The sequence below is a fragment of the Bufo gargarizans genome, chromosome 1 (assembly GCF_014858855.1).
Source record: "Bufo gargarizans isolate SCDJY-AF-19 chromosome 1, ASM1485885v1, whole genome shotgun sequence".
Classification (NCBI taxonomy): domain Eukaryota; kingdom Metazoa; phylum Chordata; class Amphibia; order Anura; family Bufonidae; genus Bufo; species Bufo gargarizans.
The window spans coordinates 256,541,783-256,568,257 of NC_058080.1; positions in this window are offsets into that span (position 1 = coordinate 256,541,783).

Here is a 26,475-nt window from a genome sequence, read left to right on the forward strand (position 1 = left end):
TCCTGAACTCCACTCTCAGAGAAGACATCCGAAAATTGAGAGAAAAGGTGGTACAGTCTTAGTAGAAACCTCAGAAACAGATGTCGTGAGGCAATTCTCTCTGCAAAAGTCACTCCAACCATTTATTTGCCTCGCTTGCCAATCAATGGTGGGGTTATGTTTAGTGAGCCAGGGTAGCCCCAACACAAGAGGAGTAGGTAATCCGCTAAGGACGAAACATGACACATCCTCAACATGAGCATCACTCACAATTAAACGAATATTGTGAACTATGCCTTTTAACCTCTTAAGGACATAGGGCGTACAGGTATGCCCTTGTGCCCTGGTACTTAAGGACACAGGGCGTACATGTACGCCCTGTGCATTTTCGATCACCGCCGCACGGCGGGCGGTGATCGGAACCCCGTGCCTGCTCAAATCATTGAGCAGGCACTTGGAGCAAATGCGCCGGGGGGTCCGGTGACCCCCCCATGTATGCGATCGCAGAAAACCGCAGGTCAATTCAGACCTGCGGTTTTCTGCGTTTCCGGGTTATTCGGGTCTCTGAAGTCCCGATAACCCAGAACAGGATGGTGATGGTGGTGTGATTTCACCCCACCAATCACCATCCAGCGATCCTGAGTGGTGATGGTGACATCACCACTCAGGATCGCTTTCTGATTGGTCTGTGGGCGGTCCGGCGGCAGATTCAAAAGAGGCAGGCGCCCCTCTCCTCCTCCTTTTGTGTTCCGGAGTCGGAGGAGAGAGGAGCTGCCTGCACGTGTCTGCTGCCACCGCTGCACCGCTGCCTGCACCCGATCTGTGCCCCCCAGGACCCGATCTCTGCCCCCAGCACCCCATCAGGTACATAGGGACAGCTAGGGAAAGTTTGGTTTAGGCAGGGAAAAAAAAGGGAAAGTTAGTTTCTGAACTTTTCTGAACTTTGATTGCATCACCCTAAGTTAGGGTGTCTGGGGTCCACAGCACAGCTGTGTGACCCTAGACCCCCCAGGGGTGCTGCCACCTGCCCCCCCCCCCACCTTTTTTGGGGTGCATTTTTTTTTTTTTCGTGTACGCTGACTGTGGCCGGCACTTAGTGTCCGGCCACTGTTAGCGCATCGCACACCCCACCGCTGATCAACTTCGGACGGTTGATCAGCGGTTTTGAATTTTTTTCCCCACATTTTTTGCCCTTTTTTTAGTTAGTTTATTTTATTTTTTTTCTGTTAGTTTTAGGGTGAGTTCGTGAACACCCGTGCCCCCACACACGCACACAAAATAAAGAGTTACACACACGCACATATACACGCAGACACACACTCCCCTATGGCCCGCCGGACGTTCTCGGCCGAGGAGGCATACGCCCAGATTGCCTCCGACTCCGAGAGTCCCAGTGAGGATGAGGATGACCCCACATTCCTGTTGTCATCCGCATCCTCCTCATCATCTAGCGATGATGATGAGCCCCCAAGGCGGCGGAGACGCCGCCAGGCGGAGCAAGGGGACCGCCATGTTAGGGACCCTGTGGCCCACACTAGTACGAGCAGCTCTGGGGCTCGTACTGGTTTCCCGGCCCACCAGTTAAATCCACCGGAGCCCCCTGCCGGTGAACTTGTCTGGTGTAGCCCAGAGCGATACGAGCCTGTGATTCCTGATTTTGTAGGCCAATCAGGAATCCAGATTTCCACAGTGGGCTACACTGAATATGACTTTTTTTGTCATTTTTTCAGTGACCCACTGGTAAATCTGATGGTGGAGCAGACGAATCTGTACGCCCAACAGTTCGTCGCTCAACACCCGGGCTCCATTTTGGCCAGGCCCGGTGGCTGGACGCCGGTCAGTGCAGCCGAAATGAGGACATTTTGGGGCCTCGTGCTGCATATGGGCCTGGTAAAAAAAACCAGTGTCAGGCTGTACTGGAGTGGGGACGTCCTATACCAGGCCCCACTTTACAGTACAGCCATGACACGCTCCCGGTTTGAGGCCATCCGAAAATGTCTGCATTATTCCGATAATGCAGCATGTCCCCTGTCCCCCCCCCCCCGAGGTGATCCTGCCCATGACCGTCTGTATAAGATACGGCCGGTCATCGATCACTTTGGGGCCAAATTCATGGAGGCCTATGTACCTAGAAGGGAGGTCGCGGTTGATGAGTCTCTCATTGCGTTCAAGGGGAGACTCATTTTCCGCCAGTATGTGCCCTCCAAGCGGGCGAGGTATGGCGTGAAGCTATACAAAATTTGTGAGAGTACCTCAGGGTACACTTACAAATTTCGTGTATACGAGGGGCGAGATTCCCGGATTCAACCCCCAGAATGTCCCCCCACTCTGGGTGTTACCGGGAAACTTGTGTAGGACCTTATGTTCCCACTGCTGGATAAGGGTTACCACCTTTACGTGGATAACTTTTATACCAGTATCCCCTTGTTCCAGTCCCTTGCTGCCAGATCCACGTCCGCTTGTGGGACCGTGCGGAAAAATCAACGCGGCCTCCCTGCCCACCCCCTCCAGGTACCTATCCCCAGGGGTGAGACCCGTGCCCTTACCACTGGAAACCTGTTGCTGGTCAGGTATAAGGACAAGAGGGATGTCCTTATGCTGTCCACAATTCATGGTAACGGCATCACCCCTGTCCCTGTGTGAGGTACCGCGGCAACGGTCCTCAAGCCCGATTGTATCGTCGCTTACAATCGGTATATGGGAGGAGTTGATCTCTCTGATCAAGTCCTCAAGCCATATAACGCCATGCGCAAAACCCGGGCATGGTACAAAAAAGTTGCGGTCTACTTGGTGCAGGTTGCCATGTACAACTCTTTTGTACTATCCCGAAGCGCTGGCAGCACAGGGACATTCCTCCAGTTCTATGAGGCAGTCCTCAAGGCCCTGATCTTTTCGGACCGGGAAAGAGCAGGCCCGGAGTACCTCGGGAACTGTAGGTGCCCGGATCGTCCCTGGACAACACTTTCCAGGTGTGGTCCCCCATACTGGAAAGAAGGGACGAACCCAAAAAAAGTGCAGAGTGTGTCGCAGGAGGGGGATACGGAAGGACACGACTACTCAGTGCGACACTTGCCCCGATCATCCGGGCCTCTGCATTGACGGTTGCTTCAGGGAGTATCACACTTCCATGGAGTACTAAATTTATATCCCAATTTAGCACTGACATCAGATAAAAAAAAACTGGTTCTCAGACTTGAGACACCCAAAAAAACTAAAATAATTTATTAAAAGTAGACATATTAGGTATCGCCGCGTCGGTAATAATCTCCTCTATAAAACTACCCCATGACCTAACCCCCCAGATTAACACGGTCAAGGAAAAAAAAAAAAAAAGGTGCAAAAAAAGTTTTTTTTTGTCACCTTACATAATAAAAATGAGCCCCCAAACCGTCCGCTCATCCCACAAAAAATTAGCCCCCACATGAGATAATTGGATAAAAAAAATGACTTTAGAGATACCCCAAAAAAAAATTGTATCAAAAAAGATCATATAGTCTAAAACCAAAATAATTGTAAAAAAAAAGTAAACTTATTAGGTATTGCCGCGTCCGTAAGAATCTCCTCTATAAAAATATCCCATTACCTAACCCCCCAGATTAGCACAGTTAAAAAAAAAAAAAAAAAAAAAAAAAACGGTGCCAAAACCGCTATTTTTGGCACTTTTCCATTTCAATCCGTTTTTTCCGGTAACAAAACAAGGGTTAACAACCAAACAAAACTTAATATTTATTACCCTGATACTGCAGTTTACAGAAACACCACATTTGTGGTCGTAAACTGCTGTATCAGTAAAAGGGAGGCCGCAAAAGGAAAGGACCGACATGGTTTCTGGAAGGCCGATTTTGATGGCCTTTTTTATTGACACCATGTCCCTTTTGAAGCCCCCCTGATGCACCCTAGAGTAAAAACTCCCCAAAACTTACCCCATCTAAGAAACTACACCCCTCAAGGTATTCAAAACTGATTATACAAACTTCATTAACCCTTTAGGTGTTCCTCAACAGTTAATGGCAAATGGAGATTAAATTTCAGAATTTCAATTTTTGGTAACCTTGCGTCACAAAAATGTAATATAGAGCAACCAAAAATCATATTTACCCTAAAAATAGTCCCCAAAAAAATGCCACCTTATCCCGTAGTTTCCAAAATGGGGTCACTTTTTAGGGAGTTTCTACTCCAGGGGTGCATCAGAGGGGTTGAAACAGGACACGGTGTAAATAAACCGGTCCATAAAAATCAGCCCCCAAAAACCAAACGGCGCACCTTTCACTCTACGCGCCGCTGTGTGGCCGTACAGTAGTTTACGGCCACACATTGGGTGTTTATGTAAACGGCAGAGTCAGGGCAAAAAAGATACAGTCTTGTTTGGCTGTTAACCCTTGCTTTGTTAGTGGAAAAAAGGGGTTAAAATGGAAAATTAGACAAAAAAATGAAATTCTCAAATTTCATCCCCATTTGCCAATAACTCTTGTGCAACACCTAAAGGGTTAACGACGTATGTAAAATCAGTTTTGAATACCTTGAGGGGTGTAGTTTCTTAGATGGGGTCACTTTTAGGGAGTTTCTACTCTAGGGGTGCATCAGGGGGCTTCAAATGGGACATGGTGTAAATAAACCAGTCCATAAAAATCAGCCCTCCAAAAACCAAACGGCGCACCTTTCACTCTATGCCCCGCTGTGTGGCCGTACAGTAGTTTACGGCCACATATTGGGTGTTTCTGTAAACGGCAGAGTCAATGCAATAAAGATACAGTCTTGTTTGGCTGTTAACCCTTGCTTTGTTAGTGGAAAAAATGGGTTAAAATAAAAAATTTGACAAAAAAAAGAAATTCTCAAATTTCATCCCCATTTGCCAATAACTCTTGTGCAACACCTAAAGGGTTAACAACGTATGTAAAATCAGTTTTGAATACCTTGAGGGGTGTAGTTTCTTAGATGGGGTCATTTTTGGGTGGTTTCTATTATATAAGCCTCGCAAAGTGACTTCAGACCTGAACTGGTCCCTAAAAATGTAGTTTTTGTAAATTGCTGAAAAATTTCAAGATTTGCTTCTAAACTTCTAAGCCTTATAACATCCCCAAAAAATAAAATATCATTCCCAAAATAATTCAAACATAAAGTAGACATATGGGGAATGTAAAGTCATCACAATTTTTGGGGGTATTACTATGTATTACAGAAGTAGAGAAACTGAAACTTTAAAATTTGCTAATTTTTCCAAAGATTTGTTAAATTAGGTATTTTTTGGTGCAAAAAAAAATATTTTTTTGACTTCATTTCACCAGTGTCATGAAGTACAATATGTGACGAAAAAACAATCTCAGAACGGCCTGGATAAGTCAAAGCGTTTTAAAGTTATCAGCACTTAAAGTGACACTGGTCAGATTTGCAAAAAATGGCCTGGTCCTAAGGTGTAAAAAGGCTGTGTCCTTAAGGGGTTAATGATTTCTGAGAAAGTGGAGCGGAATCAATAGCAAAAACAGGAATATCCTTTCCCAAAGTGCATACCTGGAAACCATGAGTTATCGCAAAATGATTATCAATGAGATTGACAGCTGCTCCGCTATCTACAAAAATCTCACAAAAAAATGTTCTTGCTCTCTAGCGCCACCCTGGCAGGCAGGACAAAACGGGAACTACAAGCAAACGGAAAACCTTCAATTTCCGCCTCAACCCTGCCAATAGTAACAGATGGAACATTTTTAAAAGATTTTTTCCTTTTTGTTTCTTTATTACTCCCAGAAAACTGCCTGAATCTCCTAGAGGGACAAACATTTGCCAAATGATTTATACCTCCACAACAAAAACAAACCTTCCCATGCGGGCTGAATCTTCTATTGTCAGAGGCAATCAACCCCAGCTGCATGGGCTCCTGCTCAGAAGGGGCTGACAGCGACTGAGACCCCTGCGCACAGAAAGAGACCGCTGCACTGTCCTGGGACTGAGTATGACAGGAAGGAGAGATCTCTCCTCTCTCTCTAAGACGCCTGTCAATACGAACGGCCTGAGACATAGCAGAGTCCAAGGAGATAGGCCTCTCATGAAAGGCAAATGCATCTTTCAATCCCTCTGAAAGACCATGGCAAAATTGACTTCGGAGTGCAGCATCATTCCAACCACTATCAGCTGCCCATCTCCGAAATTCTGAGCAGTATATCTCTGCGGATTGTTTACCCTGGCATAACAGACGTAGTCTAGACTCAGCCAAAGCAACACGATCCGGATCATCATATATCTGACCCAGGGCTAAAAAGAATTCATCCACTGAATGGAGGGGCCGTGCCCCCACCGGCAGCGAAAAGGCCCACGACTCAGCGTTACCCCTGAGCAGCGGTATAATGATCCCCACCCTCCGTTCCTCATCACCAGAGGAATGGGGAAGAAGGTGAAAATGGAGTTTGCAAGCCTCTCTGAAACGCACAAAATTCTCACTACCCCCGGAGAACGTATCCGGGAGTGAGATCTTAGGCTCAGAGCAAACTCCATGAACGTAAGCTGAACCGGTCACTAGAAACTGAGAAAGAGTCTTACGGAGATCAGCTACCTCCAATGAAAGACCCTGGAAGCGTTCAGTCAAAAGTGAAACCGGATCCATGCTTGAGACGGTTTGGGCGGTTTATAATGTCACGGAAGGTGTACAGGAAACAAGACAATGCAAAATGAATATATAACTCACTGGATCCAAAACTAAGGAACAAAAGGGAGACCCCTGCATAAGACCTGGCACTCTCCCTGACTGCTCAGCCTATGCGAACACCCCAATGGTGGATGATCGCATATCCTCGTACCTCGACTATATAACACCTGAACACCCTACAATAGTGAGGGGACATGACCACCGGCTCCCTACTCTAGACACGGAGGGAGTCAGGGTCACCTGGGATCCAGCAAACAGAAAATCACAAATGAATGTACAACACTTATCTTGTAGAAGACTGGGAAATAGGATCAGCATGCACACACACTCCAGGAAGTTGTATAAACCGCACACTAATGCATTATGGGGAGGAATTTAAAGGGATGCAATCAGTCCAACTACAAGACAGCTGAGAGAGGCTAACGAGATGAGGAACTGAAAACCAAAACAAAGAAAGCTCAAGGAGGAGGTTCCGAAAGGCATCTGTCAGAGCTTCTCAGATGTCTGGTTGTGACACTTTTCACACGGGCGAGTATTCCGCGCGGATGCGATGCGTGAGTTGAATGCATTGCACCCGCACTGAATACTGACCCATTCATTTCTATGGGGCTGTGCACATGAGCGGTGATTTTTTACGCATCACTTGTGCGTTGAGTGAAAATTTGCAGCATGCTCTATATTGTCCGATTTTCACGCGACGCAGGCCCCAAGTGTGAATGCGGTGCGATTTTCATGCACGGTTGCTAGGAGACGATTGGGATGGAGACCCGATCATTATTATTTTCCCTTATAACCATGTTATAAGGGAAAATAATACAATCTACAGAACACTGATCCCAAACCCGAACTTCTGTGAAGAAGTTCGGGTTTAGGTACGAAACATGCACGATTTTTCTCACGCGAGTGCAAAACGCATGACAATGTTTTGCACTCGCACGGAAAAGTCGCGCACTTTCCCGCAACGCACCCGCCTCTTATCCAAGGCCAAAAATAAGAGGTCGTGTGAAAGAGGCCTAAATTTTTTTTTTAATGATGTTCATTGTACGGTAAAAGTATGTGATCCTTTTATAGATTAGCGATACCAAACATGCTTTATGTTTTTTAATTTTTTAATTTTTAGTTAGATTTTTTATTTATTTATTTTTTCCTTTTTTTCACTTTTGTTTCACACTTTTTTTATAGATCTTTTGAAGATCCAGTGGGTCTGATGCCTCTACAATACACTGCAGTACTCTGTATAGGGTACTGCAGTGTATTGTCATTCAAAGTAATCCTGATCAGGCTCAGCTTTACCATGGCAATCTGGACACCTGTGAATGCGTGCGGTTGCCATGGTAACCATTGGGACACTGCCACAGCAGCACAGCGGCCCAATCGGAGAGGGAGTTCCCTCCCTCAGTTTACCCTTCAAGCAGCCCGATAGTTATCCACCCAATGCAGCGGTCCCTGCATGGAAGGGGTTAAACGACCGACATCGGTGCCAGCACCGATGTCGGCCATTTCAAGCCGAGTGTCAGCTGGGGGGCTTTTTGCAGCGCTGGCCATCCTGGAGGGGGGAGGCAGGGAGGCTTGTTGCCATCCAGAGGGAGAGGGGGGTGACGGCTCATATGGAGGTGAGGATGGCCATCCTACATGACGGGGGAAGGGGGAGAGGGACTGCATTGGGCCACTGTCACAGCAGAGCTGCGGCCTGATGTTTAGTCCATTCCATACAGCGGTCCCTAAGGGGTTATGTCTGCAGCTTGAAGCAGACTGTCAGCTGTATGTTACAGCTGACAGCAAAAGTCGCACTACATTTTTTCCAAAAGAGTAAAAATACTCCTCTTAGCAATTTGCCAAGGAGGAGTACAAATTTTGCGGTAATTCACATATATAATGCATAGGCCCACATAACGTTATGAGGCTGATATTTCTGCAGGGAAACCATTGCTAGTCTCCTATGCAGAAATAAATGTAGACAATTTAACATTTATTTAACCTCATACACTAAACAGAAGACACTGCTGCCATACAAAGCACCCACCTGACACTGTCATACACAGCGCCCACCTGACACTGCTACACACAGCGCCCACCTGAAGCCGCCATACACAGCGCCCACCTGACGCTGCCATACACAGCACCCACCTGATGTTGCCATACACAACTCCCACCTGACGCTGCCATACGCAGCGCCCATCTGACGCTTTATTACACAGCATCCACCTGACCCTGGCATACACAGTGCCCACCTGACACTACTATATACATATTACATACACAGCTCTACCGTATGCCCATTACACAGATAGTTTACTATATACACATTGCACACACAGCCCTGCTACATGTTCATTACACATATAACTCCTCCCACACACATGGCTGATCACATGACTGTGATATCACCACAGGTCCTGTAACCACAATGTAGTGTTTAGTCCAGACTCTGGAGCTGCTCCTGGAGAAAGAGATATTCGTGAGGGGTTGGGCTTAATGTGTGCCAGACATGGCAGCTTCTGATACAGCGCTCCTGACAAGGGGGAGGGGGAGGAGGGAGAGAGAGACGGATTCTCTGTACACTCACTAACCCTGGGTTCACACCTGAGCGTTCGCGATGGAGCGCTCTGTATGCGCGATTGTACCAGCGTTTACAATCGCGCATAGAGAGACAAGCGAACGCCCATTGTCGCGCGTTCCCGAAAGTCTATGTACTGGAACGCGCGACAAAACGCCCCAAAGAAGCTCAAGAACTTTTTTGAGCGTAGGGCGTTTTTCAGCGCGTTCAAACGCGCTGTAAAACGCTCAAGTGTGAACCAGGGCTATAGGAAAGCATTGGTTTTCATGTGTTGAGCGTTTTACAGCGCGTTTGAACGCGCTGTAAAACGCTCAGGTGTGAACCCAGCGTAGGAAGATAGGAATAGGAAGCACAGCAGGCTGTAGAACAAAAATGAAAAAATAGATAAATAGAACCAATTGGAGAAATTATTTTCTCCACAAAATAAATTGATTAGTGTATTTAATTTAATATTTTTTTACAAAGGTGTCTATATCCTTTAAATGCAGTGACGCTAATTATTTTTTAAAATAAAGTTTTAAAAAGTAGAAAAACATAAAAAACATTGGTATTGCCAAAATCATACTGACGGAGAGAATACAGTTATCATGCAATTTATAGCATGTGGAGAACAACATATAAACAAAATCCAAAAACAATGGTAACATCATAACCTTCAAAAAATTTATAAAAATTATACAATACATGGGGGGTCATTTATTAAGTCATTTATTAACCCCTTTTGCTGGCGGTGGATCCGCCAAAGTTATGTGGAGGCGCTGGCTTCCTTGCAGGCTACTCCCCCTTTTTATGGTAGATGACAGAGAACAGAAAAAATAAAGAAACAGCGCTTCATAGGGCCACCTCCTAGTAAAACAGAGCCCTAGAGAATAAATAACCTTATGCTGCTCACAGTCAGATGGGCCAACTTCCATCTTTGTGTTGTGTTGTGCCACAATTCTGGAGTAATATGCATCAAAAAGCAGGTGTGCAAACCATGGTGTAGGTGGTTTGCGCAACATTTATTAGATGCTTTTTCTGTATCAACTAAATAAAGTGGCTTAGTGGGAAAGAGGCACAGTCAACCAAAAAAATTGTCATGGTCTGTGGTGGTACAATGTACACTAAAAATGTGCCCAAATTTGGTTGCACAATTGTGGCATAAAATAAACCAACTGAAAGGTGGTATAAACTTAGACTAGACAGTCTAAAGGTGCAACAGATTTTTCATTCAGTATTAGGCCTCTTGCACACAAACGTATTTTCATTCCGTGTCCGTTCCGTTTTTTTTGCAGACCGTATTTCAATGGGTCCGCAAAAAAAACGGAAGGTACTCCGTGTGCATTCCATTTCCGTATTTCCGTTCCGCAAAAAAATAGAACATGTCCTATTATTGTCCGCATTACGGACAAGGATAGTACTGTTCTATTAGGGGCCAGCTGTTCCGTTCCGCAAAATACGGATTGCACATGTATTTTTTGTGGATCCGTTTTTTGCGGACCGCAAAATACATACGGTCGTGTGCAAGAGGCCTTAGCCACAGTAATAAATCTGGAATATTTTAGACTGTGAAGTCTATGCTTACACTGCCTAACAATTAGTATTAATAAAAGAGGGCGCCTGCAGCATTCTGGCTGTCTGGTCCAGGTAATCTGATTGTATAGAACAATGGTGGTGCTGCTGGATGAAGAGACTCCTATAGGTCAGATATCAGGTTCAAATAACTTTATTAGGTGCATGAATTAACAACGCATTATGAAACCATACCAGTCTTCATTAGGATAGTTTACTATCAATATTATCCTCTGTATCTTGATAAAGACACTGGTAATGCGTGGGTAATTCTTGCACCTAATAATTGGAACCAGTTGGATAGTCTTTTCATCCAGCAGCACCGCCAGGAGTGATGCTTCTGTGTTCTACACTCACCTAAAGAATTATTAGGAACACCATACTAATACGGTGTTGGACCCCCTTTTGTCTTCAGAACTGCCTTAATTCTACGTGGCATTGATTCAACAAGGTGCTGATAGCATTCTTTAGAAATGTTGGCCCATATTGATAGGATAGCATCTTGCAGTTGATGGAGATTTGAGGGATGCACATCCAGGGCACGAAGCTCCCGTTCCACCACATCCCAAAGATGCTCTATTGGGTTGAGATCTGGTGACTGTGGGGGCCATTTTAGTACAGTGAACTCATTGTCATGTTCAAGAAACCAATTTGCAATGATTCGAGCTTTGTGACATGGTGCATTATTCTGCTGGAAGTAGCCATCACAGGATGGGTACATGGTGGTCATGAAGGGATGGACATGGTCAAAAAAAATGCTCAGGTAGCCCGTGGCATTTAAACGATGGCCAATTGGCACTAAGGGGCCTAAATTGTGCCCAGAAAACATCCCCCACACCATTACACCACCACCACCAGCCTGCACAGTGGTAACAAGGCATGATGGATACATGTTCTCATTCTGTTTACGCCAAATTCGGACTCTACCATTTGAATGTCTCAACAGAAATCGAGACTCATCAGACCAGTAACATTTTTCCAGTCTTCAACAGTCCAATTTTGGTGAGCTTGTGCAAATTGTAGCCTCTTTTTCCTATTTGTAGTAGAGATGAGTGGTACCCGGTGGGGTCTTCTGCTGTTGTAGCCCACCTTTCTTTCCCATTCTGACATTCAGTTTGGAGTTCAGGAGATTGTCTTGACCAGGACCACAACCCTACATGCATTGAAGCAACTGCCATGTGATTGGTTGACTAGATAATCGCATTAATGAGAAATAGAACAGGTGTTCCTAATAATTCTTTAGGTGAGTGTATATTCCCAGATTGTAAGGAAACATTCTGACATTACATTACTGTGAAAGTAGGTAGCCCGTTATTGACAAAGCCAACATTGGCTATCTCTTATTGTTATAGCACATCACTAGCATATGTCGTAACATTGTAATCAGTAAGGACCTGACATCTGAGACCCCCATCAATCCAGAGCACAGCAACACACCCAGCCCATTTATTCGGGCTGTATACAGATCTTATAGGGCACCATAGCAAACCGTAGTTATGTTCACCAATAAGTTGTATAACCAAATAAAATGTTTTAATTAAATGGAGGAATTTTTTAACTACAAGAAGTTAAATTCTACCTCACCCAACTTACCTGATATCAGAAGTGGAACAGATGTTCATAAATATGGCCCTGAACACTGTATTGCTCAATATATTTACTCCAGAAAACTGCCATAAATACATTGATAAATCACCGCCATACAGCTTCATTTCTCCTACTTCCGCTTCAATACATAATAAAACTGTCCACCTGCAGTCACCACCGAAGGGTGCATAGGAATTTATAGGAAGTTACTAGAGATGAGCGAATAGAAGCTGACGAAGTGTAATTCGATCCAAATTTCAGGAAAAATTCAATTAGCACTGAATCCGAATTTCCTTACGCTTCGTGGTAACGAATCGCATTTTTTCTTCCTAAAATCGCTGCTGCACGTGTGAGGACATGGAGAAAGGAACTCTGGGAAGGTGGGATCACCCATAATGCCATGCATGCAGCGAATCAGCAGCGAGCCCTGTGATGTCACAGCCCTATAGATAGCGGCAGCCATTCAGATAATACATCCGTCTGCAGCCGTTCAGAACAGATCCGTTTGTATTATCTTTGACATAGCCAAGATGGATCTTAGACACTATTGAAAGTCAATGGAGGACGGATCAGTTTTCTATTGTGCCAGATTGTGTCAGTGAAAACGGATCCATCCCCATTGACTTACATTGTGTGCCAGGACGGATCCGTTTGGCTCAGTTTCATCAGACGGACACCAAAACGCTGCAAGCAGCAGCTTGTCCGTCTCCAAAGCGGAATGAAGACTGAACTGATGCAAACTGATGCGTTCTGAGCGGATCTTTTTCCATTCAGAATGTATTAGAACGCAAACTGATCTGTTTTGGACCGCTTGTGAGAGCCCTGAATGGATCTCACAAATGGAAAGCCAAAACACGAGTGTGAAAGTAGACTTAGATTCTGCCATTTTCCAGTGTACTAAGTGCAGTGAAAGACGTATGCAGGTGCTAGGGACAGTAAAAAACGTCATTGTGCTAAAAAAAAACTATTTACAAGTGCAGGGATAGATTATTCAATGTGTAGAGAAAGGATAGGGAGGAATCCATCCACAGCATTTCTGTTGAAAAGGGTTCAGTTGGGGAGGTTACAGTCTGGGTAATAGGAACAATCCTATTACACCTTGCTGCACTGACTGGGGATCCAAATTGCCATTATACAGCTCTGTAATTCCAGCAAACTGTTCTTATTAGGGTGCAAATGCTGTTTGATACAGGCATTTACAGGGGTTATTACAAGGAAATATTTCTAAGTCTTATTTGCCCTAGTGCGGTGCAGTTATATTTTCTAAAGCATTTTTTGGCTTGCATTAGTGGGAAAAAAGGGTTTATTTGCTGTTGTGTGGTGAAGTGCTAAAATTACAGCCCTTTTTGTTGTGTATTAGTGGCAAAAGTAAAATATATTTTCCGATCAGCGGTGCAGCCAGTTATATGTTCTAAAGCCTTTTGTGGCGTATATTCGTGTAAAAAGAAAAAATATATTTGCTGATCAGAGGTGCAGTTATCTGTTGTAAAGCCTTTTGCGGCGTGAATTAGCGGAAAAAGAAAATATATATTTTCAGTTCAGCGGTGCAGTTATCTGTTGTAAAGCCTTTTGTGGCCTGTATTAATGGTAAAAGAAAAAATATATTTGCTGCTCGGTGGTGCAGTTATCTGTTCTAAAGCCTTTTGTGGCATATATTAGTGGAAAAAGAAAAAAAATATTTACAATTTAGAGGTGCAGTTATCTGTTGTAAAGCCTTTTGTGGCGTGTATTAGCGGAAAAAGAAAATATATATTTACCGTTCAGCGGTGCAGTTATCTGTTGTAAAGCCTTTTGTGGCCTGTATTAATGGTAAAAGAAAAAATATATTTGCTGCTCGGTGGTGCAGTTATCTGCTGTAAAGTCTTTTGTGGCGTGCATTAGCGAAATAAAAAGTATATTTTCCGTTCAGCGGTGCAGTTATCTGTTGTATAGCCTTTTTTTGGCGTGTATTAGTGGTAAAAGAAAAATATATATTTGCCGCTCGGTGGTGCAGTTATCTGCTGTAAAGCCTTTTGTGGCGTGTATTAGCGGAAAAAGAAAAAATATATTTGCCGATCAGCGGTGCAGTTATCTGTTGTAAAGCCTTTTGCGGCGTGAATTAGCAGAAAAAGAAAAAATATATTTTCAGTTCAGCGGTGCAGTTATCTGTTCTGAAGCCTTTTGTGGCATATATTAGTGGAAAAAGAAAAAAAATATTTACAATTTAGAGGTGCAGTTATCTGTTGTAAAGCCTTTTGTGGCGTGTATTAGCAGAAAAAGAAAATATATATTTACCGTTCAGCGGTGCAGTTATCTGTTGTAAAGCCTTTTGTGGCCTGTATTAATGGTAAAAGAAAAAATATATTTGCTGCTCGGTGGTGCAGTTATCTGCTGTAAAGTCTTTTGTGGCGTGCATTAGCGAAAAAAAAAAAGTATATTTTCCGTTCAGCGGTGCAGTTATCTGTTGTATAGCCTTTTTTTGGCGTGTATTAGTGGAAAAAGAAAAATATATATTTGCCGCTCGGTGGTGCAGTTATCTGCTGTAAAGCCTTTTGTGGCGTGTATTAGCGGAAAAAGAAAAAATATATTTGCCGATCAGCGGTGCAGTTTTCTGTTCTAAAGCCTTTTGTGGCGTGTATTAGTGGAAAAAGAAATAATATATTTGCAGCTCAGCGGTGCAGTTATCTGTTGTAAAGCCTTTTGTGGCCTATATTAGCGGAAAAAGAAAAAATATATTTGCCGTTCAGCGGTGCAGTTATCTGATGTAAAGCCTTTTGTGGCGTGTATTAGCGGAAAAAGAAAAAATATATTTGCCTTTCAGTGGTGCAGATATATGTTCTAAAGCCCTTTTTTTTTGTGCAGCTGGCCCCTGATAGAACAGTACTATCCTTGTCCGTTACGCGGACAATAATAGGACATGTTCTATGTTTAAAAGGAACAGAAATACGGAAATGGAAGGCATACGGAGTACCTTCAGTTTTTTAATGCGGATCCATTGAAATGAATGGTTCCGTATACAGTCCGTATACGGAACGCAAAAAACTGAGCGTAAATGGAAAATAAAAACCTATGTGTGCAAGAGGCCTTAGTGTGAAAAAAAGGGCGTGAAGTGACGTCAACACAAACTTACTGCTGACAACCTCTCCACTCTGTCGGGGGGCTCTACTTGTATAGGCGTTTAATAGAACAGGTTCTGTAGACATCTATGTGGAATCAGCTGACGACAGTGTAAAAGGAGTGTGCTTCTTCTTGGGGCTAACATCGACCTGTAAGGCTGAGTTCATACTTGAGTTATTTGGTCAGTTTTGGCCCCATGACTGCCCAAATAAGTGAAGTGATTCTAAGAGCGACGCCTGTCATCTGCATGTTATACTTACACAGTGGTTTTTCACTACCACAGCAGACTCCCTATGCGTGTTACTGCAAGGCACAGTGTTCTACACCACTATAAAGGCTCTCTGCAGCCAGGAAATAGCAGTTTTTTAACGTAATTCACCGTGAAAATATTTGTTTCGTATATTCGTAACTCAAGTATGAACTCAGCCTTACAGGTCGATGCTAGCACCAAGAAGAAGCGCACTCCTTTTACACTGTCGTCAGCTGATTCCACATAGATGTCTACAGAACCTGTTCTTTTAAACGTGTATACAAGTAGAGCCCCCCTGACAGAGTGGAGAGGGTGTCAGCAGTAAGTTTGTGTTGACGTCACAGATTAATTTTCTCTCCCTCTGATCCATCAGAACAGTAGCCCACAAAAACGGATCCTGTCTGTAGAGCATACGCCTTTACTCGGTCAGCATTTGCAAAATTCCATCAGTATTGCTAATGCCAAAAATACAGAGATTACACAGGAATGGAATAGTTGCATTTCTTCTGTGTTTTGTACCCACTCCTGCTTTTGGCTACCAAATAATAAGCAAATTCTGATGGGACCATACAGGCCTTACAGCTGCTACACAGACAGGATCCATTGTGCATCTCATTTTTTCTTCCTTGTTTCTGGCAGATCAGAAGAAAGGTCAAATAAATGATGATGTCAGCCAGGCCAAAAGCCAAAATAGTAGACCAGTCATGAAGTGGGGAGGGTGGGAACAGCATGAGAAGTCTACAGAGTGGACCTATGACATAGTGGTGAGGTGGAAGCAGCATGAGGAGACCACAGAGTGGCCCAATGACAGAGTCTGGAGGTGGCAGCAGCATCAGGAGGCCACAGAGTGGCACGACGACGAGAGATTGTGGAGATGTCCGCAGCCTGAGGAGGCCACATAGTAGCATGACGACGAGAGATTGTGGAGGTGGAAGCTACATGAGGAGGCCACAGAGTAACACAATGACTAGAGATTGTGGAGGTGGCAGGAACATGATGAGGCCACTGTCACGGTGGGGATTGGGGGTACCCCCTACCGTACAATGTGGGGATTATAGGGAAACAGGGAAAAGGGAGCTGGAAACCAACTAAGCATCCCTAAATCCTATCCCTGACCTCCTGACTGTATGAGCTGCCTTGAATGGTAGGGGGGCTCCTACTCTCGAACCTGGGCCCTACTGACCCTAACGGTCCCTGCAATATGGCGTCAGAAGGTGAGGAACCGGAGTCTCCAACAGGCCTAGCAACAAAGAGGAAGAAAGCAGCCAGCAGTGGACGAAACCGACAGGTAAGTGTCAAGTGGCAGAAAACACCACTGCCAACTGGACCAACATGGACACCTACCTGATACAGCTGCAACAGGAACTCGAGCCTACCACAGGATCCTGGTAATGCGCATAGGCCCAAACACACACCAGACAGGAACCAGCACAAACACCAAACACAGAATCTAGTAGAAACAACCTGGACCACCATGCGGCATGAACCATGGCAGCACCAGCCTGCGCTGCTTGTAGTTCCAAGGAACTCCAGGGACCCCCTCGGATGTATAGGACATGCAAAGGATATGTCTGGCATCCATGCTGACCTGAAACACCAAACAGGCCAAACATGAAACACCAAACATGACATAACAACAACCCAAAACATAAAACCACACCAAATATACAAGTGAGGTAGAGTAACTGAAACAGACACAAGACTTCAGGAGACATTGATGTCCTATAAGTTGGCCCTCAAGTACTGGGCAGATGGAAAAGCACCAGCTCCTCAAGAGACTTAAGACAATCTGAACTCAGGCTCACAATTCCAGAACAATAGGAGCCATGAAGCCAGACCCAGCTCCACCTTACACACCTCTTAACCCCATACACACCAGAAATGGGAAGGGAAACAGCCTTAAAAAAGAAGTGCACACGCATGCATAACAAACAACACGTTGCCTCCTGCAACCAGCATGCGTGGCAAAAGTGGCACGTTCACAGACACCAGATCATGACACAGCCATGACAGCCACAGAGTGGCATGACGACAAAGTGTGGAGGTGTCAGCAGCATGAGGAGGCTAGAGTAGCACGATGACAAGAGATTGTGGAGGTGTCAGCAGCATGAGGAGGCCACAGAGGTGCACGATGACAAAAGATTGAGGAGGTGTCAGCAGCATAAGGAGGCCACAGAGTAGCACGAGGATGAGAGATTGTGGAGGTGTCAGCAGAATAAGGAGGCAACAGAGTGGCACGATCACGAGAGATTTTTGAGGTGTCAGTAGCATGAGGAGGCCACAGAGTAGCACAACGACGAGAGATTGTGGATGTGGCAGCAGCATGAGGAGGCCACAGAGTGGCACGATGACAAAAGATTGAGGAGGTGTCAGCAGCATAAGGAGGCCACAGAGTAGCACGAGGATGAGAGATTGTGGAGGTGTCAGCAGAATAAGGAGGCAACAGAGTGGCACGATCACGAGAGATTTTTGAGGTGTCAGTAGCATGAGGAGGCCACAAAATAGCACGATGATGAGAGATTGTGGAGGTGGTAGCAACATGAGGAGGCCACAGAGTGGCACGATGACAAAGTGTGGAGGTGTCAGCAGCATGAGGAGGCCAGTGTAGCACGACGATGAGAGATTGTGGAGGTGGCAGCAGCATGAGGCGGCCACAGAGTAGAACGACGACGAGAAATTGTGGAGGTAGCAGCAACATGAGGAGGCCACATCGGCTCTGCGCGATTTAATAATACACGTTCTCCATCACAAAAGGCTTGGCAAATTTATTGTACGGGAATTTCTATAGAAGATTAGGATAATATATTGGGGAATTTAAATTTAGTTTCTTATCATTTTAATCAAGTTTTGGTTCCATTTAATATTAAATATTCAATAAATATAATAAAAAAAATTAAGTGTTGCCTAAGACAGGAGAGAATCGGCCTCTCAACGACGAGAGATTGTGGAGGTGTCAGCAGCATGAGGCGGCCATAGAGTGGCACGACAACAAAGTGTGGAGGTGGCAGCACCATGAGGGGGCCACTTCGGCTCTGCACGATTTAATAATACACGTTCTCCGGCACAAAAAAAAATTGCAAATTCATTGTTCGGGAATTTCCATTAAAAATTTGGATTAGAGATGAGCGAATCAAAGCTGACGAAGTGCAATTTGATCCGAATTTCAGGAAAAATTTGACTCGCAATGAATGCGAGTTTCTTCACGCTTCGTGGTAACGAATTGCAATTTTTCCTAAAATGGTGGCTACACGTGTGAGGACTGAGGACATGGGGCAAGGAACTCTGGGAAGGTGGGATCACCCAGATTGACATGCATGCATGCAGCCGATCATTAGCCAGCCAGCCCTGTGATGTCATAGCCCTATAAAAACGGCAGCCATTTTAAATTCTCCCACTTTCCTGCGTTCTGAGTGCAGGGACAGACGTGAGAAGGCGCTAGGGACAGCAATAAGAAAAACCTCATTGCGAACAAAGGAAACGATTTATAAGTGCAGGGAAAGGAGAGGGAGGAATAATTTCACAGCATCTTAGTGCAGGGAGAGACGTCAGAAGGCACTAGGGACAGTGATAGAAAAGCGATTTACAAGTGCAGGGAAAGATTATTTGGGAATCCAAGTAGCCATTATACAGCTCTGTCATTCCAGCAATTTGTTCTTGGGATGCAAGTGCTATGTTGAAAAGCCTGTAGTGGCTTATATCTGTGGAAAAGGAAAACTATATTCTCAGTTCACTTCTGCAGTTAAATGTGTTGAAAGTGTACAGAAAGAAAAAAATATACGCACTTCACTGGTGCAGTTATTTGTAGCAAAAGCGTTTAGTGGCCTATTTCAGTATAGAAAGAAAAGAATATACGCACTTCACTGCTGCACTTATTTCTGATAAAAGCGTTTACTGGCCTATTTAAGTACAAAAAGAAAAATATATTCTTAGTTTACTTCTGCAGTTATATAGTTATATGTGTTGAAAGCGTTTAGTGGCCTATTTCAGTACAGAGAGAAAAAAATATACGCACTTCACTGGTGCACTTATTTGTGGCAAAAGCGTTTAGTGGCCTATTTCAGTAATATAGTAACATAGTACAGAAGGCCGAAAAAAGACATCTGTTCATCCAGTTCGGCCTGTTATCCTGCAAGTTGATCCAGAGGAAGGAAAAAAAGTACAGAAAAAAAGTACAGAAAGAAAAATATATATGCACTTCACTGGTGCATTTATTTCTGCTAAAAGCATTCACTGGCCTATTTCAGTGGAGAAAGAAAAATATATTCTTAGTTCACTTCTGCAGTTATGTGTCTTGAAAGCATTTACTGGTCTATTTCAGTGGAAAAAGAAAAATATATTGTCAGTTCACTTCTGCAGTTATATGTGTTGAAAGCGTTTAGTAACCTATTTCAGTACAGAAAGAAAAAAATATACACACTTCACTGTTGTAGTTATTTGTGGCAAAAGCGTTTAGTGGCCTATTTCATTTACAGAAAGAAAAAAATATACACACTTCACTGGTACAGTTATTTGTAGCAAAAGCGTTTAGTGGTCTAGTTCAGTACAGAAACAAAAATATAGCCGCACTTCACTGGTGCATTTATTTCTGATAAAAGCGTTTACTGGCCTGTTTCAGTTCAAATAGAAAAATTTATTCTCAGTTCACTTCTGCAGTTATATATATTGAAAGCGTTTAGTGGCCTATTTCAGTACAGAAAGAAAAAAATATACACACTTCACTGGTATATTTATTTGTGGCAAAAGCAGTTAGTAGCCTATTTCAGTACAAAATGGAAAATATATATGCAATTCACTGGTGCATTTATTTCTGCTAAAATAGTTTACTGGCCTATGTCAGTACAAAAAGAAAAATATATTCTCAGTTCATTTGTGCAGTTATATGTGTTAAAAGCATTTAGTAACCTATTTCAGTACAGAAAGAAAAAAATATACACACTTCACTGGTGTAGTTATTTGTGGCAAAAGCGTTTAGTGGCCTATTTCATTTACAGAAAGAAAAAAATATACACACTTCACTGGTACAGTTATTTGTAGCAAAAGCGTTTAGTGGTCTAGTTCAGTACAGAAACAAAAATATAGCCGCACTTCACTGGTGCATTTATTTCTGATAAAAGCGTTTACTGGCATATTTCAGTACAAAAAGAAAAATATATTCTCAGTTCATTTGTGCAGTTATATGTGTTAAAAGCATTTAGTGGCCTATTTCAGTACAGAAAAAAAATATATATACACACTTCACTGGTGTAGTTATTTGTGGCAAAAGCGTTTAGTGGCCTATTTCATTTACAGAAAGAAAAAATTATACGCACTTCACTGGTACAGTTATTTGTAGCAAAAGTGTTTAGTGGCCTATTTCAGTACAGAAAGAAAAATATATGCTCAGTTCACTTCTGCAGTTATATGTGTTTAAAGCGTTTAGTGGTCTATTTCAGTACAGAAAGAAAAATATATAAGCACTTCACTGCTGTAGTTATTTGTAGCAAAAGCGTTTAGTGGCCTATTTCAGTACAAAAAGAAAAAAATATACGCACTTCGCTGGTGCACTTATTTGTGGCAAAAGCAATTAGTGGCCTATTGCAGTACAGAAAGAAAAATATATACGCACTTCACTGGTGCATTTATTTGTGCTAAAAGCTTTTAATGGCCTATTTCAATAAAAAAAGGAAAATATATTCTCAGTTCACTTCTGCAGTTATATGTGTTGAAAGTGTTTAGTGGCCTATTTCAGTACAGAAAGAAAAAAATATACGCACTTCACTGGTGCAGTTATTTGTAGCAAAAGCATTTAGTGGCCTATTTCAGTACAGAAAGAAAAATATATAAGCACTTCACTGGTGCATTTATTTCTGCTAAAAGCATTTACTGGCCTATTTCAGTTCAAATAGAAAAATATATTCTCAGTTCACTTCTGCAGTTATATGTGTTGAAAGCGTTTAGTGGCCTATTTCAGTACAAAAAGAAAAATATATTCTCCATTCACGTTGGCGATTATATGTGTTGAAAGCGATTAGTGGCCTATTTCAGTACAGAAACAAAAATATATACGCACGTCACTGGTGCATTTATTTCTGCTAAAAGCGTTTACTGGCCTATTTCAATACAAATAGAAAAATATATTCTCAGTTCACTTCTGCAGTTATATAGTTATATGTGTTGAAAGCATTTAGTCGCCTATTTCAGTACAAAAAGAAAAATATATTCTCCGTTCACGCCAGCGATTATATGTGTTGAAAGCGATTAGTGGCCTATTTCCGTACAGAAAGAAAAATATATACGCACTTTACTGTTGCAGTTATTTGTGGCGAAAAGTGTTTAGTGCCCTTTTTCAGTACAGAAAGAAAAATATATTCTCAGTTCACTTTGACGGTTATATGTGTTGAAAGCGTTTAGTGGCCTATTTCAGTACAAAAAGAAAAATATATTCTCAGTTCATGTCAGCAGTTATATGTGTTGTAGGCGTTTAGTGGCCTTTTTCAGTACAGAAAGAAAAATATATACGCACTTCATTGTTGCAGTTACTTGTGGCGAAAACATTTAGTGCCTATTTCAGTACAAAATTAAAAATATATTCTTAGTTCACTTCGGCGGTTATATGTGTTAAAAGCGTTGTGGCCTATTTCAGTGCAAAAAGATAAATATATTCACATTTCACGTCGGCGGTTATACGGTATGTGTTGAAAGCGTTTACTGGCCTATTTCAGTACAGAAAGAAAAATATATTCTCCATTCACGTCGGCGATTATATGCGTTGAAAGCGATTAGTGACCTATTTCAGTACAAAAAAAATATATACGCACTTTACTGTTGCAGTTATTTGTGGCGAAAAGCGTTTAGTGGCCTATTTCAGTACAGAAAGAAAAATATATTCTCAGTTCACTTTGACGGTTATATGTGTTGAAAGCGTTTAGTGGCCTATTTCAGTACAAAATAAAAAATATATTCTCAGTTTATGTCGGTGGTTATATGGGTTTAAAGCGTTTAGTGGTCTATTTCAGTACAGAAAGAAAAATATATTCTCAGTTCACATCAGCGGTTATATGTGTTGAAAGCGTTTAGTGGCCTATTTCAGTACAAAAAGAAAAATATATTCTCAGTTCACCTCAGCAGTTATATGTGCTGAAAGCGTTTAATGGCCTATTTCAGTACAAAAAGAAAAATATATTCTCAGGTCACTTCAGCAGTTATATGTTTTGAAAGCATGGCTGGGAGTCAGCAGGGTGGCAGCAGTGGGAGGTTGGGAACCAAACGTGCCTGGGGAGACCACCTACTTTGCAGCAGCCTACCTGCTCGAAAAGTAGTGGTGCAGGGGTTCATGAAAGCAGCGGCGGTAGCAATCACTCAGTGCAGACTGTTGGGGGAAAACACCTACTCAGCGGTGTGGCAGTTTTTTGTTAAACCGCCGGAGGAGGTTAGCATGGCCATATGTAGAATATGTAGGCAGAAGGTAAAGTGTGGCCAGGTTGCCAATGTTGGCACCACAACCCTGCGTCAACATATGCAGCGTCAGCATATGTGGTATCCTGATGCTGCTGCTGCTACTGCCATCTCCACACTATGTCACCTTGCCACTGTGTGGTATCCTGATGCTGCTGCTGCTACTGCCAATGCCATATCCACACTATGTCACTTTTCCACTCTGTGGTATCCTGATGCTGCTGCTGCTGCTACTGCCATCTCCACACTATGTCACCTTGCCACTCTGTGGTATCCTCCTGATGCTGCTGCTGTCAACACCTCCAGACTCAGTGTTTGTGCCACTCTGTGGCCTCCTCATACTCCTGCCAACTCCAGACTCAGTCATTGTGCCACTCGGTGGACTCCTCATACTGCTGCCACCTCCAGACTCAGTCATTGTGCCACTTGGTGGCCTCCTCCTAATGCTGCTGCTGCCGCAATTTCCACACTCTGTCATTGGGCCACTCTGTGGTCTCCTCATGCTGCTCCCAACTCCAGACTCTGTCATTGTACCACTCGGTGGCCTCCTCATACTGCTGCCAACTGCAGACTCGGTCATTGTGCCACTCGGTGGCCTCCTCATACTGCTGCCACCTCCAGGCTCAGTCATTGTGCCACTCGGTGACATCCTCCTGAGGCTGCTGCTGCCACCATTTCCACACTCTGTTGTTGTGCCACTCGGTGGCCTCCTCATACTTCCGCCACCTCCACACTCTGTCATTGCACCACTCTTTGGTCTCCTCATGCTGCTGCCAACTCGAAGGAAGGAAAAATTATATGCACAACGGATCCTGTCTGTGTAGCAGTTATAAAGCCTGTATGGTCCCATCAGAATTGGCTTATGATTTGGTAGCCAAAAGCAGGAGTGGGCACAAAACACAGAAGACATGCAAATATTCCATTCAGGTGTCATCTCTGTTTTAGATCCACTCCTGTTTTTTTGGGCATTAGCAATAATGATAGATTATTGAGCAAATGCTGACTGAGTGAAGGTGTATGCTCCACAGACAGGATCCGTTTTTGTGGGTTATTGTTCTGACGGATCAGCAGGAAGGGCCAATTAATCAGTGACGTCAACACAAACTTACTGATGACACCCTTTCCACTCTGTCCGGGGGGGCTCTACTTGTATGCACGTTTAATAGAGTGCACTTTTTCTTGGCGCTAACATCGACCTGTAAGGCTGAGTTCATACACTCGGTGGCCTCCTCATACTTCTGCCAACTCCAGACTCTGTCATTGTGCCACTCGGTGGACTCCTCCTGATGCTGCTCCCGCCACCTCCACACTCTGTCATTGCGCCACTCTGTGGTCTCCTCATGCTGCTGCCAACTCGAAGGAAGGAAAAATTATATGCACAGCGGATCCTGTCTGTGTAGCAGTTGTAAAGCCTGTATGGTCCCATCAGAATTGGCTTATGATTTGGTAGCCAAAAGCAGGAGTGGGCACAAAACACAGAAGACATGCAAATATTCCATTCAGGTGTCATCTCTGTTTTAGATCCACTCCTGTTTTTTTGGGCATTAGCAATAATTATAGATTATTGAGCAAATGCTGAATGAGTGAAGGTGTATGCTCCACAGACAGGATCCGTTGTTTGTGGGTTATTGTTCTGACGGATCAGAGGAAGGGCCAATTAATCAGTGATGTCAACACAAACTTACTGATGACACCCTTTCCACTCTGTCCGGGGGGGCTCTACTTGTATACACGTCCAATAGAGTGCGCTTTTTCTTGGCGCTAACATCGACCTGTAAGGCTGAGTTCATACTTGAGTTATTTGGTCAGTTTTGGCCCCATGACTGGCCTAATAAGTGAAGTGTGAAGTGAGTCTAAGAGCGACGCCTGTCATCTGCATGTCATACGGACTCACAGTATTATTTCACTACCAAAGCAGACTCCCTATGCGTGTTACCACAAGGCACAGTGTTCTACACCACTTTAAAGGCTCTCAGCAGCCAGGAAATAGACATGTTTTAATGTAATTCACCTCGAATATATTCAGATTGAAACAAATTTTTAGCAAATTCAGCAAAACGGCGATTAGAATTTTTGAAAAATGCGCTCATCTCTAAGTGGGATAATATTTTGGCGAATTTAAATTTAGTTTTTATAATTTTAATCAAGTTTTGGTTCCATTTCATATAAAATATTTATTAAATTTAATTTAAAAAAGTGTTGCCTAAGACAGGAGAGAATCGGCCGGTCTTCTTGTTATTCGATGACGTGGTTGTGATGGAGAAAGCATTCCAAAAAACACCACCTCTCCACCTGGAGATAAATCCTGTCAAGATTGATGCAAGTGCGGTATCAGCTGCTCATCGAGCCAGATACTTCTGGGGGGACCTGCCTGGCATGAAAAGGCCTCCAGTAGCTACAGATAATGAAAAGACAAAGCTTCAAGATTGCTTGGATACCGGAAGAGTCGTGAAGTTCATCAAGATTCCAACCATAACTACCAGCCCCTGGTCTCTTCTTCAGGGAAAACATCACAAGTTCCCAGTCATCAAGGATGGGAAGGAGGACATCCTGTGTTGCATAGAGATGAAGAGGGTCTTTGGATTCCCCCCGCACTATCCGGACGTCTCAGAAATGAATTGCTGCTCCCGACAAAAGTTCCGGGGAGGTCATGGAGTTTCCCGGTCATCCGGCATCTATTCGCCCCACTGAAGGATTATTTTGAAAGTGTGTAGAAGCCACACGGGGCTCCCACGCTGCAGGTTTATCATGGAGACACCGGATTTTATAATATTACATAAGTATATAAAGGAAAAAAAATGAAGCCCCTTTGTCACCCGGGCAATCAGCTAAATCATTGTCATCGAGTACTGTCTGCACGTCACTGATGTCCTCCTCAACTGTCTCTGGGTCAGAAGCCTGACCGCTCACAACACCAGCTCCCACGCCACTCTTCTCATCACTACTTGACTACCTAGTGGAGGAAAGGACAGAGGCAGGTTGAGGACAGGTGAGGGCACATGGACTTCTCCCGGGCCATGCCAAGTAAGGGTTGTGTCTGATGAACCCACGACTGTTGGCTGGGGGTGTCTGATGTCACTTGGGATGAAGTGGATGACCGAGTTAACCAATCAAGAACCACTGGGTTGCTGGTCAAGACACGACCGCTAGATGACACCGGGAGTGCAGGCCTCTCACTGCGACTCCTGCTGCCACGCCCCCTTACTCTGCTGGGACCTCTGCCTGCGCCAGAAACAATTAGGCCTCTGCCACTCCTCTGTGCATGACCTGGCACTTTTCTATCTGACATACTTTTAGCTGAACTTATTTAATTAAAAGCAAATTAAAACACCCCTAAAAGCCACAACTATATTTTTCTTTCTGTACTGAAATAGGTCACTAAAC